This window comes from Hetaerina americana, unplaced genomic scaffold (assembly GCF_022747635.1).
Source record: "Hetaerina americana unplaced genomic scaffold, ioHetAmer1.1.p SCAF_1, whole genome shotgun sequence".
NCBI classification, from domain to species: Eukaryota; Metazoa; Arthropoda; class Insecta; order Odonata; family Calopterygidae; genus Hetaerina; species Hetaerina americana.
This window is the reverse complement of record NW_027286069.1, coordinates 45,302,174-45,321,466: the sequence shown is the minus strand read 5'-3', so window position 1 is coordinate 45,321,466 and position 19,293 is coordinate 45,302,174.

Sequence of the window (19,293 nt, the reverse complement as noted above, 5' to 3'; positions counted from 1 at the left end):
GTTCTACCATCCCCATCTCTCGAGATGGTTTGCAGCGCCCCCGGGGTTAAGACGTTACGCGCCGGAAGAGGTGAAGATGTGGACGGGGATGTCGAGAGGAATGCGAACGGTCGAAGGCTATAATGCAAGGCGAGCGGGAAGGGAGCGATGAGGGGTCGGAAGTAAGTGGTGGGAGAAGATAGAGAGACCTACCCATCGCGAGATAGAGACCAGCGGGGGATTTCGGGGGCACCGGGGAGAGGAGGAGATAAGAAGGACGCCTGCAGTAAGTAAGGGCTGAAGGCTGCGAGAGAAAAACCACCTCTCCCGCTTTCTTGCCCGGTGGTATATAGTGGGTTCTCTGCAAGGGTCTCGGCCCTATGAATCAACTTGTCATCCGGGGATATTCGCAAGCCCCAGGAAAGAAATTCAACATTCTGTAGTTTACAAACGCAAAAATGGACTGAGCCTACGGTGTTTTTGCTTAGCAGGAAAGTGAAGGACGGCTGGCTCTCCCTTTGAATGCGAGTTTTTCCCTGCAAGAGATTTGGAAGCTGGTATTGCATTCTGCAAAATAATCCAGTGACCTCAACGGAAGGCATCGTAGAGAAAAAATTTCCAGATATTAACAGCACATTCTCTGCTCATTATGTTTCATATCCGAGGACGTCCTCTGAAATTGAAGAGGCAAATTAAGGATTGGGAATTTGGTTATGAAAAAACTGACAGAAACATATCATAATAAATACCGTACTAATACTCCCATTTATTAGAGAGTACATCCAAAATGTGGGGGTTATTGGGTTCTGTAGTTTATTGATGAAAAGTCTGATGGTGAAACTGCATTTTTTAAGATAGCTCTTGCAAAGAGAGACAGAAAAATGAACTATGCATGAACCATTGGAAATAGTTCACTGCAAATTTTTGAATGTACCATTTCAAAATTCCAATATAAATTTGTAACTGATGTAACGTTAAGAACAAAGGTTTAGAAGTACCATTGGAACATTCCATTTCTCTTGCTTTTATGGGCATCTGCTTGAGCATTAATTTATTTAAGAATCGCAGTAATTTTTCTTAGAATATTAATACTCATATTTAATATAGAGTTACAGTTACATAATAACTTAACTAACCAAAATGTTGATAAAAATGAGAATCTTGAAATCTTTTCCCTTTTTTTTGTTTAAAATGTGCGCGAAATATCCTTCCAGGATAGAGAATGCTGAAGGTGGAAATGGAGAAAGTATTTCTGTGAGGTAATGAATTGTAGAGATAAAAATATTCACTTCAAGAACATTAGAAGTTGATATAAGGCAATGTTTCAAATAGCTGAAAGGAAATACATTAGCTAAGAAAGCTAAAGCTTTTGACTATATTTCTAGTGAAGTTTAGCTTCAAAAGAAATAACTTTCAAAACATCCCTGTTAAAGTTAGCAGGAATAACTAATTCTATCACTGGAGAGAACGGCTATCCTAAGCCATATTATAGTATGTCAGCAAACAAACATATGCTGGAACCTAAGTTATTAATCTATTTAATAATTAGAAGTAAATCTTTTATTGCATAACGTAGTACATGACAAGTTGCTGACAGAAACATCCGACATGTTCTCATGCCAATAAAACTTGTGGTACAGTAAATATAAATAAAATACTCATAAACAATAGGGATTGAAAAAGAATTTATTAAGATAAAAGCCGAATAAAACTTTAAAGCGCTTTAAGCGTAAACAATTTGCTCGTTTCTATTCTCATGGTCAGGAGGGATAAATCAAGATCGAAAATTTTGTTAATAAAATGAATTTCGGGCAGCGTGAAGCTCGAGGATTTTTTTTGGGAAAGAGAAATCCATTTTTGTTGGGAAAAAAACCCGTAAATTAAAATGGGTGATCCACTCTGTGGAGGCGGCATGAAATAAAGGATAAAAAAACCCTCCAACCAATCCTTTCCGTTGTAATTGGAAGTATTCGATTGTTGAAATAATTAAAACGACTGATTCTTAGTCCGATAACGGCGACATCGAGCTCCAAAAAGCAAACCACATTCTCATTCTGCAGCGTGACATTTTTATCTCCGACAGTGTTTGTGGGACGAAAAAAAAGGAACGCGCCCGCTTAAGTCGACAAAGCGGCGAAAATGGACTCCAATAAGATTAGAGGGACCGAATTCGTAAACTACATTAAAGGAACTTTTTTCACTCCCCCGCCACCGACGACTTACTGAGGCCACGACGCCCCGTCCACCCTCGTCCCCCGCCTCGCCTTCACTTTTTCTCACACGCCTCACATGCTCCTCGACCTTTTTTTAGACCTCGGCAGAATCGCCTCTTCTCGATGGGGCCATATCGAGGATATTTCCAACCCTCGAACCCATTCACCCACCCACCCAGACCTCCTGCACTCCCCCCCTTCCGCTTCCGACCACGCCTCCGCATCATCCCCCATCCCTACCCACCTTCTAACTCGTTGGACGTCCTGCCCGGAATAAAAAAATACTAAAAAAATAAAACTGTGGAGAAAATTTCACCCGCGGTGGTGTTAATTCCAGATAAGTAGGATCAGCATAATTCTTCCTCCTTAAGTCTTCCGATAAGGATTTTCCCAGCCCGCGAACAAGCAAAGGGATGAGCTTAGGTGGTCCCTTTCTTCGGCACCTACGTCGCGGTGGCTCTGAGAAATACAAACGAGATTCTCTCTCTCCCTCTCCCTTTTTCCGTGAGAGGAAGGGATGGATAAGGTGGGGGGGTGGAGACGCCTTCTGGAAAGAGAAGGGTGAGTGGGTGGGCGTGGTGCGGCAGAAGCGGAAAAGGGAAATTCGGTTCAGAGTTCATGGGAGAATTGCAGGGGAAGCGAAATTTTATGCCCGACCACGAATTGAAGAATATGTTGGTCACGTGTCATAACCATCTATAAATATCCAGACTATAGGAAGTAATATTGAAAAAGTGGATGAATGAAAATGCGACGGTTAAAAAAAGATTTAAAAAAAAATCACGGTGTTGGCATCTGTGGGATTGAACTGTGAAATATATTTCAATGAAAACCAAAAAGTAGAAAATGAAAATAATAAAATGCAATATTTTCTCTCCATCTGTCAACTGGCATGCAAAAGAGGTAGCTATACTAATTTATGTATGGAAGAAAACAAAAAATTTGGTTTATTCGAAAACTGGCAAGGTCAAAAGAAGATAATATTTGTCAAAATATCGACTGAATTAAAATTTCCCAATATACTAGACTAGTATACTGCTATAGTTCCGTAAAATTAGCGTAAATTACTAGTTCAATATAAACTTTTTGTATTGCTGTTTTTCCATTATATTGTTTTAAGCCATTAATAAAGTTACAGCAATTTTCACACAAGCTCATGAAATATATGACTTTGTTGAACACCTCAATTACAACCAGAATAATAAGCATTCATAATGCCATTGTATCTGCCAGAGTAAAATGTAACTGTAGCGGTTAGGGCTATGATTAGCTGTCGTGCCTACCATAATGATTCCCCTAGGTCCTTGAATATGGCTTCTGTAGAAGGAGAGGGGCATTAAGACTTTGAGAGATAATTGAAATGAATGAATGAATTGAAAAAACTATGAATAATTAATAACTACGAAGTAATATGTTAGATTATATTGGAGCTCCTCATTTTTATTCCTCAGCGCTTCTTCCACGACAGGCGGTAATGTAACTAACTACTCCATTGATGGGTGCAAAAATTCCAATGATTTACGTTGGAACATAGCTATACATAACCTAAATTCCTTAAAAAAATACTCAAAATTGAGGATGGGCACTTCGTATTGATATTTGAGCGATATTTGCGCGAAATGACAAAGATCACCCTCCTTGATCACGTTCTGAAGGGTAGACACTCTTCGCTTTATACGCCGAAATAGTGCTACAATTGTAATTTTGGAATTTAGTTTAACTTATACGAAAAACCTACTCGGACTTCACGACGTACAAAATCAATAGCATGCGAAACATAAATTCCACCTAAAAAGGAATATCCTTTTTCCTGCCGAAACTAACCCCAAATTCGAATATCGGACAATCATGGTTAATGAGGGGTACGTTATAAAACATGATCGGTTGTGACCAGGTCACCCGAGAATAACGGATATCGGCCTGAAAAATGGCTTGACCTCCACCATCGTTGCCGGAAGAGGAGACTAAAGTTGAGTTTTTGAGAAAAATAAAGATCCACGAGGCCGTACCGAAAAGAGCAAGGGCGAGATTTTCGAGGAAATACATTCGGAGAGGCAAGACGATGATGACCGAGCCGTGAGAACGAGGAGGAGGGAGAGCCCTCGGCGGTGTTTTAGGAAGAGAAAGAGGGCTAGATGGAGGGAAGCGGGGAGAGAAAGAAGGGCGAGTGAGTGCCACGGGAGATGGACTCTTTTGCCAGAATATCTCCTTCCCCATGGGGGCCGCGAGGAAACGAGGCGGACTGGAGCGGGAGGGAGTGCGCGGAAAGGAGAAGGGGAGGTAGCGGAGTGCTCCCTACAGCTGAAGGGCGCTTGGAGAACAAGGAATGATCCATCGGATTGAGAGGGAAGAAGTTTGGACAACGGGTAGTAGCCAACGGGAGGCGGGGGGGGGGGGGGGTATTGCCCTGGACTTTCCACCCACATTCCGGTGAGCCTGTGCGAATGATTGGCCGAATGGGCTACTTACACGCCGTAACAATATTTTTCCTCAAGGCCAGAGACCCTGTTGAGCCAAAGCGTGGCTCGGATATTTTTATTTTTACCTTCCTCTACTCAACCCCATTCCATCAGTTCCTCATCTCTTTTGTTCTCAACAAAGTCTCTTCCCATGTCTCTTCACTCGCCATTTCCTTTGAACTTGCCCACCGACTATATTCCAATCCATAACCACCTCAACTTCAATCGTTTGGTTTTGCCGAGAAAAATGCCTTATTTTTCCATCCGCGTAGGCGTCCGATTCGTTGCCGCTTCTCTCTGATGGGGAGCCTTAATTCAAAACGTATACCTACCACATCCTCTGCAGTAGCAGGAAAGCACACTTATGCACAGGCACACCCATTATGTAGAGAACTCACTCACTGCATTAAACCTAAGCTATTCTGTCCTCATAAGAAAGGAGTTTGATTGTACATATATATGATACGACATAAAAGGATACTTTCAGTTGCTGCAATAAATCAGAATCATTGAATTCAATGTCGTTTAGAACTGTCGAGCAATATAAAAATGACTCTGATCTTCTTTGCGCTTTCATTTTTTTGAGTCCCTTATTTCTGGAGTGGGTGTATTAATTTTATCGAACTCATCGGAAACCATATTCATGCGAAATATCATTTAAGCCGTGTACCATGTACTTAAGCTGGCAGAATTAAATATTAAATTTACTCAGGATCCGCATTTGCATGTTTCAGGTCGTACTGTTATTCTTGTATTTGATCAAAAAAGATATAGATACATTCTCAAGCTAAAATATGAATTCCAGTTCTATGAGACTTTTTTAATAACAAAATTGTAGACTTTGGAGAGTCCTATGAAGTTCAAAATACATATATATATATAGTGATTGAAATATATTTGTTATAATGCAAATATTTACGTATCCATATACGTTCCCCATGCACAGTTTCAGTATTATCAAATCAGTATTTTCTTTTGGATTCTCACTTTTCCAAGTTAACATTAGCGTAAGTAACGGAACTATTTCTTTATTTTTTCTATAGTGTATGTCTCCCATTAAATATACACGTACTTAGATGCTTTTACTAAGCTATACCCGCCGAGCTATTTTCTTTCGAGGATTCTTTCTGCTTAACTACCTCCAAATACGCTTCTCGCATGTATTTAAACCATCGGTAATTTGAAATGTATCATTCCGCATCTATTTTATGAACTGTCATGATTTACGAATGACCAATAAAGATTGTGCTTATGCTCAAAATAAGGGCTTTTGCAATTTTTCTCGGCTTGTTTGCAATTTTCTGTCATTTTCTCTGCTATCACAGCAAGGAATATTTGTGCGGGGATCTATTGCGAATAGTGCCTGCATTTATGCAAAGAATCTACCTTCTTAAATTATTTCAAAAGAAAATTTAAAAATAAATATGCAATAAATAGTCATTTAGCATCTATCCTGGATGCGTTTAGCATACCTCATGATACACATTCTTTATTAGCTGATACTTCGGAAATGTATGCAAGCCAAACCATTCGGTAGAATTATGCAGAAGGCCCGAACAATGGGATGCTTGAATTTTGTAGCAAATAATGTGATTTTAAAGCAAAATTCAACCATTTAAATTTTGTGTTTCTGTTCTAGTGACAGAAAATTCATGAAAGAATATTTGTTAATAATAGCTAATCCATCTAAATATAGTTTTGGTACATGAAATACGGCGATATGCATGCACACACATGTATTTGTCAATGGATATGCATTGAAAATCTCGTTTATCAGGAAGTTGAAAGCGTAAAAATTGTTCTTGAAGAATACGTATCTTATACTTATCTCACCTTTTCATATTTCAAGAAACGCTCCTCGATGACTAACTGCGAGCATTCCCAATGAGCATTCTTCGCACGCGCTTTAAACGGCCAAATGAATGTTCTTCTAGGATTTACGTTACAGCGATTTACAGGAACTATTCAGCATGAATTCTCCATGGAAAGTTCTTTGAACTAATTCTGCAGAATAATTTATAGAAGGGTCTATGCGTGGAATTTCAACAGTTTTTTCTAAGTTCATTTTTCCGCTTGTTTAGTTGGCACACCAAATATGATGAAGCAAAGAACATCCTTTGAATGTATTTTTGCAAATATAATTTATTTTTTCGTTGCATTATTTTTTATGACATTATTATTTACTGAATATAAAAGAAAAATATCTTTTTTAAGTCCCAGGACAGTTAAGGTGCGAATGAATGAACTTATAATATTAGTGCTACAGATTCGTCATTAGCAATGAACTAGTCCGTGTAAAGTAGTTTTGAAAACGTCTCTATGAAGTTCCTTGGAAAACTATGAAATTTTTCAAAAATGCAACTCAATTTTACGCCCAAAATTTAATTCCGCCACCGGTCAAACTAGTCTCCGCACACGCAACGCTTATTCTTGATTCCACACCCGCTACATCATTTTCTACTTCGCTTCCTCTCCGCCGTTTCCCCTCTTAGCCCTTCAATTTCCCTAAATCCAGCAGAAACATTGTCTCTCTCTCTCTCTCTCGCCCCGAAAGTCCCCTTTCCTGTGCGCCACCCAACCCGTCAAACCCCGCGCGTAATATCTCATTCCGCCCACTCACACTACCTCCTCACTCGGCCCTCATCCATTCCCGCCCCGCCTCCCCTTTAAGAACTGCCACCTGCAAACCTTCCGGCAAACTGACCCCTCCGTCGTCCGTTTTCTCTTCAGCGGCGGCATTGGGAGTCGGGCAGGCACCAACGAACAACGCCGGGGGGGGGGGGAGTATGTTTTGGGGCAGGTGTAGGAGGGGATGGTAAAATAAAAGGGAGGGGCTAGAGGAAGGTTTTGGGGCGGCCATTTCTCAGGGGCTCCCGCTGGACCGATCACCTCCCTCTCCACCTGCGAAGAAACCGTCGCCCCACCCCCGTTCCCCGTTCTAGTTTTCCACATACATCCCACTTGGGCGCGGTACACCCTCCCCGTTTCCCTCATCTGCCCTCTCCCCCCTCTCTCTTCGGTGTCCCCTCTTACTTTCCCCACTCCTTTGAGAGGAGGTCAAGTTGTACCTGACCACTTCCCCACTTCCCTTTTTTGTGTCGCCTCCTTCATTCTACCGCACTGCACCCCGCACCCCAAACAACGTCTCCTTCCCTTCACCGAGCCCCCATCCTTCGACCCTTTTGTTCACTCCCTCAAGGGAGATGCCTTTTCTCCTAGCTTCCCGACCATCCCACCCCACACGCCTTTGCCCACTTCCAAACCCCTCGGCTTCCGTCTCATCCCCTACCCTCCTCCGCGCCCTCCCCGACCCCTCCTCCTCGGTAACCCTGCTCTCCACCCGCCGGAGAAAAAAGTCCCGGATACTTACGACTTCCACGGCCTCCGGAACTCTCCGACCCAACCGAAACTCCTGCTATAGGTTCGCAGTGTTTATTGGGATCTGGGTTTCATTCTTGCGCGACGGAAACGGGGTCGGAAGTATTTTCATTGTTCCTGGGGAGAGAGAATGAACTATTTCATTTCTGCTCGCGATTTGTGTGACTGCGAGGAGTTTGTCTGCTGACGCGCCGGATGAAAACGACGTGCTTTGATTTGTGTTGCCGGAAAAAGTAGAAAAAGGAGCTCCACGTAATGTTGAGAGCGTGTAGGTAGCTTTAGTAAACCACCTATATTCATCATCAACTGCCCAGTATTTTCTCCCTGGGAATATTTTATAGTGAGTGAGTACCTACAGTCATTGTTTTTTATTAAATAGACGCTCTTTGAACTGGGATATTGGCGTTAAGGAATGTGATATCTTAAGAATAAACAAATTGAGCTATAGGAAACAATAATGAGCGAATGCTAATAATACCTTTTTAGACGCTCGACTGACTGAAAATTGATCGCTCAAAACAACGATTTTTGTAAATTAAATCTATGCCTAATGCATCAATTACACTAAAACATTGCAGTTTACTAAATTAGTTGCAGTAAGCCTTGTAATAGACTGGAATTATAATGAAATGTTAGCATAATACGTGATTTGTAAGTTTATTAAGTTTTTAAAATAATTAGTTTAAAAAATAAACCACTTAGTGAAAAAATTGCGATTTATTGAGGACCAATACTGATTTTTTCACTGTCATTAAAAAAATTAAACGTTTATTTTCTTGATTGCCATTCATATTTATTAGTCATTTCAGTGGAAAATGTTTCAACGGAGGAAATATATTAAAAAAGCAAATGGAGTGTTTATTAATGCAATAGAGATGAACGTTGATTTAGAAGCCGTACCTATTTAGCACCGAATGAACAGAATCCGCAAAAAACTACCAGTCTGAAATATATTATGATGTAATAAAAATTAAATATCTATAACGGACGATTTTTTCCTGAAAAATTGATAAATAGCTTGAGTATGGCCATCTATTAGATGCCCTTCCGTCTGCGTGTGAAAAGCTATCTAGTACGTCGTTTCCTATGTGTCTTGACAGGGATGAGCAATGTTCGGAAGGGGAAATGGGAGTGAGAAACTGAGAGAAGAAGGGCAGTGGCGGATGCAAAATAAATATAGAAATGGCAAGCTTCGATTTTTTTTGTGCATAAATAATACATTGGCCGTTTACTCGTGCCTGATGAATGCCAATTGAAATGTAGAAATTAGCACGGGTATCCGTTTCATGAATTCTACAAAAAACCTATATATGATCAATTTCATTTTAATTCCACAACTTACCCAATGTGAAATATTATAGGACTACATTTATACACATGCTTCATTTTGATCGGGCCTTCAATGATCCGTGACTATTATTAGATTGTTGTTTTTCATGCTGCTTTTATAGAATTATTGGAACCCATAACTGTGTAATACGTCCCTTCAATATTAGTTTCGGAGATAGTTTTCTTTAGAGAAAAACGCATTAATTGCAATAATGAACTGCCCTGATAACTTATGGAGGACGTACGTGATGAGAGTGATTTAAATCAACTGAACATAATAAGGCATTAACCTCGTTGGCAAAAAAGTGCGAACAGTTTGAATGGAGAGACTTAAAGAGTCTTCATCGCTCCCTGGGGAAGAGATAAAAAAACATGAATTATTCGTTAAATAAAAAATGAACGCCCCTCTCATTTCTTGTAGGTTGTTTCTGGGGTTATGGAAGGGAACATGAATTCGGTTTACCCTTTTCTCATCTGTGAATATAAAGAGAAGAGCATTTTACGGGCTTTGAAGCAATCTTGTCGCTCTCCTAAATTATACCATCCCGCGCGCTCTTAGGCAGGCGCGGACCCCAATATTCATGGCCTTTCTGCGAAGGCATAAAGGGAACGCTGGTCGTATAAAATGGCGGAACGAGAACGCTGGAGTGTCCCACGAATTAAGGTCTCGTTCCCACTCTTCGCCAAACGAGTCATTTGCATTTGCCCCTCAGTATTCTTTTATTTCACGCACGGTTTCAGTAAAGATACTGCGCTCTTACTCAAATCCATAGAAATTTAATGGAGCTAGGTATGTATATCCACATTTTCATTGGAGCGTTTTCATAAATAAATAATCAATTGCAACTTAAACCCTTCACACCTAAAGATTGCCGTTCGTAAAAATCTGAAATTTGATGTAACGTTACGTATGTTCAGTTCAACAAGTTATATACTTTGTCATGATATTTAAACAAATGGAAAATTATATCCGATAATTTTTTAGAAAGCGACACACAGTTGACAGTTTATAGTTATGTGGGCACAATGATTGTATTACTTATTGCATAAAATGTTTGGATTCCAAAAAAAATTAAATAGGCTCGTTAAGATCATTTTCTCACGTTCGATTAACAGCGATGGGATGACATTCAATTCCTTAAGGTAGAGCAAACTTTCTTTCGCCAGATAAACATGAAAATATTACTTTCATTTCTGGGATGTGGTGAGAGTCACAACTTCGCATGATAATGTTGACCGCACGATCATATTTTTGTAACTAATGCTTTCGATAAAATCACTTCCATGGTAGAGTGCTTGTTATAACGATGTGAAGATTCCACGAAGTTAAGACCTGAAGCAGTAAATGTCAATTACTCAAAACAAAAAGTTAAACGCTATAAATTCCAATAAATCAATAGATTCCACCACTCTTCCTCTTGCCTTATATTCTGCTAATGATTACAGGAAATATGACGGATGAAACAATGCAAATTTATTAAAATCAGATAAGATCGGCATATCAGTTGCTTCATACAGTTTTCCTTTTCATCATCTAAGATAAGGATAGAATTAAATAATTTACACCTTTTGCGTCTATCAATTCTCTGAATTTCTTTTATTTGTGCCAGTAAATGTAGAAATGATTGCAGAAATGCTGACAGAAATCATTATATTTCACCAATTAACCTTATAAAAGTTAATTTCTAGAAATTCATTTTTATCCGATTGAAGTGTGTGGGTTTCTATAGTACACTACAGTTTATTTCCAAATTCAAAAGATCAATAAATCACAAAAAAATCCGTATTTGAATTTTAATTGAGTACATTTTTATTGAGAGATACAGTAAATGGCTAGCCGATGAAGACATTTTGTTATCCATATAATGGATGAATTTTCATACCAATAATTCAAAAATGAGATTAAAAATTGAGCTTCGGGAAATTTCTAAGTCTTATTAAAATAGTTTTGCAAATTTCTATTTTGAAATATTTTCTTTGGGTGGAGCCACTATCATACGCTGAATATTAGGCCAGAATTTTGACTTCCAATGATCCGATGACGACACAAATCCGTAATTAATTTATCTAATTTTGATACAAAAATAATTTTCGTACCCAAAAGTCCCATCCAAGTCTTTTCTTATACACTTGGACGGCCAGAGTTGAGAAATGATTTGAGCATGTACAGAACCTCAAAATGCGTGTTTCCTTTGAAATAACGGCCTGTTTCTTTCATGATAACTAAAATACTCTAAATTAGGATTAAATGTTATTGCCCATGATTAAGATAATGATTAAGGCACTTTTAGTAGAAATACCTTAGTCGCAGCTGCCCGCTGGGATAGGATTCAAGAGAATAATTCTGTCAACGACGGAATACACGATACCTACCTTGGTACTTACCAGAAAGTTAAATTTCCATACATTGGAAAGGGTAAGTAGTAACTACCGACAACTCGCTTGAAAGAATCAGTGTTTGGCCCTCTGCGTGACGAGCTTATGTGCACGTGATACTTCTACGCCGCCTCAGGCAGAATTCCTATACGTATGCTACCTCCTCTATAAGGTGAGACATGCTTGGAGGTTTCTGTTTGCGTGCGGAAAGGTCTCCTTTCCCACAAATTCTCCCGTCCCAGTAAGCCTTCCTCCATCCTCACATAAACAACTATCACACTCCTCCGCGCAAATCAGTAGATCTCTTTGAATTGTTGTTTTTAACCGTGTAAAATGGATGGCATCACGTACCTTCGGCGTAATGATTACAACTTACGATTACCAGGAAAAACATATACACGGTGCGGTGGGAAGTTTGTGGGAAATCCATCTATAGTGTCATTTTTAAGACGTGAAATTCTTTATTCTTCCCGTCAACGTGCCACATGACTATGCCCACCGCGAATTTTAAGCAGGTTTTTATCTTCCGCGAAGCTCTTCCAAACTTGACAACTTAAAATGTATAAAGGGACACCGCTTCCCATGAATTGTGCGTGACAAGGATGTTGGAACAGCATTCACCCCATTGTTGTGTGCACGAAATTGCATGTTGAATCGCAATTATTTCAGAATGGGCAAACTGAGGTGCCATTAAGGGCTTGGCACTGGGCAATAATGTGGATATTATGATACCATGGGATATTTCATTTTAGACTGCAGTTTACAGGATGATCGAAATATATCAATAGTTTGGTGCTGATTAATCAAATACTCCGCGAAAAACTTATGCAGATGAGTTCTAGCTTCTTTTATTTTTTAAATCGGTTTTTTTTGCGGAATATTGGACATTTTTAAGACTAAACCCTTTGCTTTTCCTCCGGTTAAAGTCGTCGCATACTATCGCCACTGGGTCAGTTCCTATCGACGATTTCGTTCTTTATGCAAGAAATGAAACTTTGGATCTTAAAAAATGGTCAGTACGCAGCTATTAGGTAATCCCTAAAAAAAATTAAATGGAGAAAATACAATCCTGCGGAAACCTTCTATCGACGTTTTAGGTACAGTCCCGTTGTTGGAAGTATCAATAACTTGATTGACTTCAATTCTATATATTCTAATCAACTCAGTAGAGTTATCACCGTTCAAATTCAATCGCTGGTTTAGTTTACCACCGGCAATATTGTTATCCTTGGTCTCCAAACTCATTTTCTTTACCTGCCGGTTTTCATCATGGCATCATTCTTGCTTGTTGTGTCCTGGATTGCGCGTTGTAGGATGGCTTTTGTGCTGCATCCTGGGGTGCAGATTTTTGCTGGTTTGCGGTATATGTGTTTGCATGAGTGTTGGATGAAGGGATTTTTGCGCTGCTGTGGGTGTAATTTTCCACGTTGTTGTTTTGCATGTGGTATTGTTCCTTTTTACGGTTGGTGACCCAGCACCCCCCGCCACACGCCCTTGCGGCGGCTTGCGGGGCATTATGTAGATGTAGATGTAGCTAGCTTTGTGATATAACTACTGAACAAAGCGATGCCAGAGAGTTCACTTCGAAATATACCGACAAGAACTCTGCGGTCCTTCCCGATGCGCATAGTAAATCACATCCTAACTACTCGCTAAATGCGTGTACCAACTCTAGGCCTATCCCATTCTCATATAAAAAAGAGACCCCGTATCCTATCTTCTATACTGCCTTTACTTTTCCAGTATCTCGCCTTAGAGGCGGCGGGCTTCATCGCCTGTGTGCTCAATCTACTCAATCGAATCTTGAATAAAAAGAAGCTCCTTCTCCTCTCTCCCTTGAATGCCGAACGTGATATATGTACCGATGGCCTCTTCTCTCTCCCTCTCTCTACATCCCTCCCTCTCAAGACTTCCCCACTCACTTCATCTTACTTGCCTCGTCCCTTCTCCCTCTAACGCTCACCCTCCGAGCCATTCCGTAAACCACTCTTATCCTTCATGCCACCCCATCTCTTTCCTCCTCACCTCTCCTCCCTTCCTCCAACCTCTTCACCTCCAACACACCTCCTTTCCTCAAGAGGAGACCTCCAGGAAGAAGAAGAGGACACTCGTGCACCTCGAGTGTGATTTACTCTGCGAATATCCGTTTAAAGATTCCGCTCGTGGCTGTGAATTATGTCCCAGGCTTTTCCACTCTCTCCCTCCGTCTCCTCCTCCTCCCCTCACTCCTTTCCCTGAAAAATCCTCAGAGACCGAGGGCGGCATCTAAGACCCCCCTCGCCTCGATCCTAAGCCTCGGATAACTCGTTGCCATCTTTCCTTATTCACACTTTGGCTCAAATCTCTGCTAGTTAACTCTCCGATTCCGACTGCCTTCCCTCTCCCGGAGATGAAATTGACGCGTGAAGAACGGGAGAGTTCTTCCCCCGTGGATGAAAATAATTGGTTTAATTTTCATTTCTGGTTTCCCAGGGTTTTTCGTGCCGCCAGGAGCGCTCTTTATAAATTGAGGAGTGGTACAAACCGGAGGTGATTATGACGATGAGAAGAGAAAAACAAGCGGCAAAAAATCAAGGCAAATACCATCACGCCCCATTCATAAATTAACGATTGTATCATACAGAAAATTGTTAGAAGTATTATATAAATACATGTATCGCCCGTCTTTACGACCTCGAGAATGCTTACATACTACTCTGGTATCCACTCTAATTAAAGATAAACAAATTTGAAGTAAGAGTAGGTTACGCCGAGGCATTCTTTATGAGAGTAAAAAAAGAAATTATTCCACTTAGGTTTGGTGAGCTACTAACCCGAATATAAAAGTTTCACATTTCCATAAGATTCGGTTCGGGATGAGCTCCTCCCCCACCTGTCAAAACCAAACTTCTTGATTACTGCGGGGTATTGGTATTTTAAGGATTAAGGCATTAAACTTGATGAGGATTTTTGACCACATTTAGAGAATTGTGTTTCCAGTAAGTTTAGTAACAAGTTTGTAAACGTATGTGAACCCATTTTTTATTAATGATGATTTCAAAGAAAATAATTTACAATTATTGTTAAAAAATTGTCGGTAATATAATAGAAACATTTCAGGTTTTGCATTAATTTCTCTCGGTATTCTTGGATATTAGTAATTAACTTTGCTGGTTCACTAACAAACTATAAGAACTACAATTTTAAAGATTTAGAAATCATTCCACCACAGAACTCGGGAACCAATATTCAAGCAGACTACGCAAATCAACCACTTTAATTCAGGCAGATGAAACTACTCTCAATGCTCTCTCCCTTTCACCCGTGGTAATCGCGTCCATCCTTTCCTCTCGAAATACACTCCCATATCCACTACCCCGCTCCTTCTACTGTTCGGGACTCACTTTATCACACCTCTCTCCCCTTCACCCTATCCTCCACTCCCGCTCCCTTTGCGCCCACGCCCGTCCTAACCGCACTTCCCCACCCACTCCGTTCCCACCTGCCGTTCCACCCACCAAGGGACCCACTGCTCGAATTTCGCTTCCTGAAAAGGTAACGAGTAAGCCAGCCTCGCGTGGCCCTATTTGCAGAAGGTGTCGGAGAGTAGGGTGGTCTCACAAAGGATAAGATTCCATATTTCAACAAGCGTTTAACTTGTACCGAGCGGTTGGGGGTCTCGGCAGAGGGGAAGGGAATGGGTTCAGAGGGGCCGGAGGGGGTTTTGGTTATGCCGGTGAAAGGAGTGTTCCGACCTCGCGTCCTCCACGGGAGGCGAGAGGGGGTGAGGGAGGAGGAGGAGGATTTTTGTCAGGTGGCGGGGAGAGATGATAGAGGGGTTGGGGGATGGGATGAAGGGAGTGGGAGGGAGTGAGCAAAGGATAAAGAGAGAAGGCTGTAAAGTCGGGTTGCGAGGTTTTATTAGGGAGCTCCTTTCTTGGTGCTCCTTCCCTTCTGAAGGAGTTCAATGTTTGTTCCCCTAAGGTTCCTTACAAAGGCGCGCCTTGTTTCGGAGGAAGCGGGATCGTTTCATCTTTCGAAATTTGTGATAGAAGGAGCCCAACGAGGGCTCGCAGTTTGATGGTGACATCAATTGTTGGAGAGGGTAATTAACTTCGCCGATTGCGATTGCATCCCTGAGTGTATTTTACCAGTGGAACGAAACTAATTGAAGATGGTATCATATCGTAAAAGGATGCATAATAGTTGGCGTATGTTTTTTGGGTGTGGAAAAACGGCGATGAAAATGTTTCGAAATGAAGCGATGAAACTGGTCATAGGACTTAGTTTAATTTATTATATCCCCTTTCCGTATTAAACACCAAAACTATGAATTTATTGCCCGGGGTAATATGCCGTTGGACTTTTGCTAGCTTACTTTTGAATAGATGTTTAAAACCGGATCACCATGAATTTTAACATGGACCGTAATATATAGAGTAAAAAATCTGAATTAGTACGTATTCTTTTTTAAATTTAAATGGCGCACCGTTCGAACGCAAAAGAAGTATAAAATATATTGTGGTCTATGCTATTTAGTAAAAGGTGCCTCACCTCACTAAAACAATCACTTCACATGATCAAGTGTCTTCTGGGAGAGAATTTTGGGCTCCGGGTGGTTTTTTCATTCTTTTGCAATATATTACATATAATCTGTATTATTCACTTGCGTGTTACAAGTGTTGTTTATGTTAATGTTGTAAGTCATATTTTCTCCTCTATTCCTGAGTTAGCTCTATGTTTTTTAAACGCATGCAATAGTCTGAATTACTCTAATGTATATAATACTTGCCGTTTATTGAAAATACTCCACGGAAATAATTAGCAAAATAACTTCATTTTAATCATTTTATACTTTGTTACTTATGTGGATATTGGTTGGATAAAAAAGAATTGAATCCGTATTTCATCAACGAAAGAACGGATATTTCACGCGCCGCATCGAAAGAGCATTAATAGAAGTTGAGGACGCTTATTTAGAGTCCAAGCATGTAATCAAATCAGTTTTTGAATTAATTAGTAGTAATTATAGTGTAATTACTAGCACAAGAGCGGAGTTCTTTGAGTTACTGATTCTTTTTCAAATATACATATTTCCACATACTCATGTCCTTCTCTGTCCCTGATCACGTCCAATTGAGAACTTCCTCTTTACTATGCAAACCTAATACCAATTCCTTCAAAGCAAATCACTAAGAACATATTTCGTTGTTAATCGCTCTTCGGATAAAGTAACAGGAAAATTTTATATTTGAATAATAGTTAAAATTAAATCTACCTAGATTGCATTTTAATCTGAATTATTTTCAGAAAAGGAAAATATTGTTGTAATTAAAAAAACCTCGGTGACCTTTAGACAGGATATTTTGAATACCAATTCCGAGAAAACTTCATATGGCGAAGTTTTACATTACTCTAATGATCAATCGGTAATATGAGCTAAATATAAATTAATAATGATTACTCCACAATTTGGAATAAAAACTGCACACACAAATTTAAACACCCAAGCAATACAATAGGGTAAGTTATTTAATAACAAGTAGATTTTGAAAGACAATCTGCGATAATTTTATATTCCGTTGAAAATATTCAAATATCGATGTATCCAAAATATAGTGGTTCCAATAGGTTTCGACCCTTAAAAGAGAAAGTAGGGATAACATTTGAATTTTGATGTATCTAGCTGAATTTTAACTCAATGAGAAATGCAAGCACAGATGGCTCAAAAATCACCTTTTATGACAATAAAACATATGATTCACCGAGAAAACATGATAACTAATTCGGCTACTTAAACTACCATAGTTTTACATCGAATTCACGTTTGACAGGATGCATTTAAATTTCATTGGATGAAGAGGTCTCAAGCAAACCGAAAATAAATATCAATATTCATATTATTCCTGAAAATTCAAATATAATTTAATAAATATCAATCATGCTGTACCTGTCGTCTTTAAGTGGTCAACTTGAAAACTCCGGAGTAATTGTGTTAAATATATCTGATTTCATTAAAAGTTATCATTAATTCTCATCTACTAAAAGTTAAATCTTCATTATATCCTCGTTGTTATCGTTTCGAAAACTTTTTACTCGGTAATCTCCTTCAATTTCTTGCATGGAATAATTTAAATATAACAACCCAAATTGCTCCATTTTCTCCTGAAACTAAAAGAGCGAGAACTTTCTTCTCCTTAAACATTGATACTTGAATTTGCTGAATTCTAAAAATTAAAGAACAAGAAGGAGCTAATAACCGTTCCCGGCTCTAATGTTCAATATTATTCTCAAGCGACGTCTTCTAAAAGCCTCCATAGTTCTTCCTTTATTTTGATCTTAATTTAGTCTCTGGCCAATTTAACTATGCAACATTTTTTCTCTCAGTCCCCAAACTCTCTTTGTTCATCTTCTTGATAACATTTTATCTAGCATTCCTCTTCTAGTTTGTATGTGTTTCTTTCTAAGTCCTATTTTACTTGATTGGGATCTGTATGCACGAATCCAAATATTGTATATAATACCAGAGTTTAGTTGCTCAGAGTAAAATTCAGCGCATTCTACACAAATTATATAATTTTCAAAATAAATTTAAAAAATATCTAAACGAATTACAGCTGCGATCTTTTCAAGGGTCTTAAGAGAAACCTAAAATTCGAATACTTGTAAGGAAAAGACAATACCTCACAAATTTACAATGAAAGCTATTGTGCTATAAATTCCAAAGTATGCATTCATGAATTTTTAAAAGCTTTCCTTTTGACTATTTATTCAAGTAACGCATTAAATGGTACGTATATGTATATATATATTGTATATATATATATATATATATATATATATATATATATACATATATATATATATATATATATATATATATATATATATATATATATATATATATATATATATATATACATGTATATATAATGTATAACACTTAGCACTAGTGGACACAGACAAAAACACAGAAACACACAAAAAAGAGACTCACTATTTTTCGAATTTTCGGTGGTCGTTGCCACCTTTATCAAGGAAGAGAGGGACAGAACTCTGTCCCTCAGAACCAGTTCTGTCCCTCTCTTCCTTGCTTTTATCAAGGAAGAGAGGGACAGAACTCTGTCCCTCAGAACCAGTTCTGTCCCTCTCTTCCTTGATAAATGTGGCAACGACCACCGAAAATTCGAAAAATAGTGAGTCTCTTTTTTGTATGTTTCTGTGTTTTTGTCTGTGTCCACTAGTGCTAAGTGTTATACATTATTATTCACGTCCGTGAGACTTTCAAAAAGTGTTATATATATATATATATATATATATATATATATATATATGTTTGTGTGTGTGTGTATAATATATGTATGTATGCACATATACATATAATGTACATATAGGTACATTATGCCCCTAGTTAATTAATTTAGTATCATTAAACTAATGTTTTAAGAAAGAAAAAATCATTATTTGAAGGATTATCCCCAGAAAATTAACCTTTTCTTTGAATTTTTTAGATATCTGACTGAGCCAATACTGGCCTAAAGGAGGGGACTAGACACCTACTGCAATACAAGGAATCACTC